Genomic DNA, 3,799 nt, shown 5'->3' with positions numbered 1-3,799 from the left:
CAGCCCCTTGGCATGAACATTGAATTCTCCAATTTTTGGTAATTCCCTCCCTCTCCCTTCCCCCACCCCAGTTTCACTCTGCCTCCTCTCTCATGATTCTGCTTTCTTCTACTACACAGTGTTTTCCCCTTACATTCCTCCTTCACCTCTCCTGCCTATCCCCTCCCTGCTTCCCCTCCCCCACCCCTTGATCTTTTCCCTTACTGGTTTTTCAGCCTTCTTCCCACTCTCCCCCCACCTTCTTTATAGGGCCCCTGCCCCCTCCCTCTTCAGTCCTGACGAAGGGGTTCGGCCCGAAAAGTTGACTGCTCATTTCCACGGATGCTGCCCGACCTGCTGAGTTCCTCCAGCTTGTTGTACGTGTTGCTTTGACCCCAGCATCTGCGCAGTACATAGCGTTTGCTGTCATTTTAATTTTCCATCGCACTCTGCTTCAGTTCTCCATGTTTGACTTCACTGTTCTCATGAAGTCCAATGAAAACTCAAGGAATAGTTTCTGTTACATTAGAAGCCTTGGGATTTAATACTGAATTTAACATGGGGCTACATCACAGACCACCCAACAGTCCAAGGGATTTAGAGGATCAAATTTGTAAAGAGATCGCAGACTGTTTCAAGAAACATGAGTTTGTTATAATAGGTGATGTTAACTTTCTGCATATTGACTGGGAATCCCATACTATATGGACTAGATGAGATAGAGTTTATCAAATGTGTTCAGAGTTTCCTTCAGTGCATAGAAGTCCCAATGAGAGAGCGTGTGATGCTGGAACTGCTATTAGGGAATGAGACAGGACAGGTGACAGAAGTTTGTGTAGGGGAACGCTTTGCATCCAATGACTACAGTGCATTAGTTTCAGTAAATATGTTAAGAGATAGGTCTGGTCTGTGGGTTGAGATTCTAAATTGGAGAAAGGCCAATTTTGATGGAATCAGAAATGATCTAGCATGTGTGGCTTGGGAAGGGCAGTTTTCTGGCAAAGGTGTACTTGGTAAGTGGGAGGCTTTCAAAAATGAAATTTTGAGAGTACAAATCTTGTATGTACCTGTCAGAATTAAAGTTAAAGAGAACAAGTGCAGGGAACCTTGGTTTTCAAGAGATATTGAGGTCCTGGTTAAAATAAAAGGGAAGTGCATAACAGGTGTATGGCATCCATTAGTCTCGCGAGACCATGGATCTGCGCCTGGAAAGTCATGGAGCATCGTCTCCAGGGAGCAGGCCTGGGCAGGGTTGTATAGAAGACTGGCAGTTGCCCATGCTGCTAGTCTCCCCTCTCCATGCCACCGATGTTGTCCAAGGGAAGGGCAAGGGCCGATACAGCTTGGCACCAGTGTTGTCGCAAGACTTGCCAGAACAAGGTTGAAGGCAACGTCGGACTGCCTTAGGGACTCCAGCTCCAGACTTGTCCTCAGGTTTTAGGAACAAATGAGGTGCTTATGGAGTACAAGAAATGCAGGAGAACACTTAAAGAAATCAGGAAGGCTAAAAGAAGGTGTAAAGACAAAGTGAAGGAGAATGCCATGGATTCTAGAGTTATGTTAAGAGCAAAAGGACTGCAGGGACAAAACTGGTCCTCTGGAAGACCAGAATGGTAACTCATGGGGATTCAAAAGCAGATTAAATGGATTATTTGTATCTGTATTTACTCAGGAGGTGGATACAGAGTCTATAGAAATGAGGCAAAGTGACATCAAGGTTACAGAGAAGGAGGTGTTTTCTACCCCGAGGCAAATCGGGTAGACAAATCTCCAGGGCCTGACAAGTTGTTCCCTCGGACCCTATGCGGGGGGGGGGGGGGCAAATGCAGAAATTGCTGGGGCCTTAGCAGAGGTATTTAAATCGGCCTTAGTTAACTGGGGAGGAACTAGAGGATTGGGTGATAGCCAATATTGTTCCACTGTCTAAAAAAAGACTCTATATTGAAGTTGTAGAAGATGTTGGTGAGGTCTAATTTGGAGTGTTGTGCGCAGTTTTGGTCACCTACCTACAGGAAAGATGTAAACAAGGTTGAAAGAGTTCAGAGAAAGTTTACAAGGATGTTGCTGTGTCTGGAGGACCTGAGTTATAAGGAAATATTGAATAGGTTAGGACTGTATTCTTTAGAACGTAGAAGAGTGAGGTGAGATTTGATAAAGCTATACAAAGTTATGAGGGGTATAGATAGGGTAAATGCAAGCAGGCTTTTTCCACTGAGGTTGGGTGGGACCTCAACCAGAGGTCATGGGTTAAGGTTGAAAGGTGAGAAGTTTAAGGGGAACATGAGATGAAACTTCTTCACGCAGAGGGTCGTGAGAGTGTGGAAGGAGCTGCCAGCACAAGTGGTGCATGTGAGCTCAATTTCAACGTTTAAGACAAGTTTGGATAGGTACATGGACGGTAAGGGTGTGGAGGACTGTGGTCCTGGTGCAGGTCGATGAGAGTAGGCAGTTTAAATGGTTTTGCCATGGGCTTAATGGGCCGAAGGGGCTGTTTCTGCGCTGTACTTCTCTATGACTCTAATTCAGCAATTTCTTACATGCAGCCCTTCCAGCCCATGCTAAAAATGGTCAGCTCTGATGAAGGCTTATTGTTCTGAAATATTTCTGCCTTCACAGATGCTGCCTAACCTGCTAAGCATTTTCTGTTTTAATTGAACAATGTAATCATAGTAATTACTTTCATTATCATTATTTGGGTGGCAGGATGGGGATACGTCTCTACAAAAAAAAGGGGTAAGGTCCTTCTTCCCTCTGCTAGCCTGCGGGACCCCCTCAGGTAAGGTGTAGCACCTGCTTAGCCCCCCGATCAGGGTCATGTGAAGCCATGGGAGCAGGTGGTGCATATCACAAGTCCTGGTTATGTGACCACTGACACCAGGCAATCTCCGAAGGGTATTGATAATGACTAACATCACCCATCTTGTAAAGACACTGTCGGGAAGAAGGCATTGGTAAACCACTTCTGCAGAAAAACTTGCCATGAACAGTCATGGTCATGGAAAGACCATAATCACCCATGTCATATGATATAGCACATGAATCGTAGTGATATTTAGTGACCTTGCAGGACTATTTAATAAATAATTGAATTAACTGGTTCCTAGATTTACAGACAATTCAATGCATGAATGAACTCAGATAATAAAACGTGTAATGATACTCAGTAGCCACTTTACACTTGCTCGTTAATGTAAATATCTAATCAGCAACTCAATGCATGTGGACATGGTCAAGAGGTTCAGTTGTTGTTCAGACCAACCATCAGATTAGGGAAGGTATGATCTAAGTGACTTTGTGGAATGATTGTTGGTGCCAGACAGGGTGATTTTGGTTTCTCATAAGCTTCTGATCTCCTGCGATTTTCATGCACAACAGTCTTTACAGAAAATGGTGCCAAAAGCAAAAAAAAATAACACCTGGTGGGCAAAAATTCTTTGTCAAAGAGAAAGGTAAGAGGAGAATGGCCAGTCCGATTCAAGGTAACAGTAACTCAAGTGACCATGCGTTAAATAGCCGGTGTGCAGAAGAACATCTATGAACACACGTTGAACCTCAAAGTGGATGGGCTGCACCATTGTGGGCTGAATGGCCTTTTCCTGTGCTGTAGACTTCCATGTTCCTACTCAGATAACCATGTGTAATACAGTGGTGTGCAGAAAAGCTCCCCTGAATGCACAACACATCAAACCATGAAGAGGATGGGCTACAGCAGAAGCAGACCCGAGGCTTCGATTCCTGAATCTAATAAAGTAGCCACAGAGAGTATTTTGTATATTAAATGTCTATTTCCAACAATAAATAAACACAACAGATAACCAAG

The sequence above is a fragment of the Hypanus sabinus genome, chromosome 10, assembly GCF_030144855.1.
Source record: "Hypanus sabinus isolate sHypSab1 chromosome 10, sHypSab1.hap1, whole genome shotgun sequence".
Classification (NCBI taxonomy): domain Eukaryota; kingdom Metazoa; phylum Chordata; class Chondrichthyes; order Myliobatiformes; family Dasyatidae; genus Hypanus; species Hypanus sabinus.
This window is presented reverse-complemented; position numbering follows the sequence as displayed.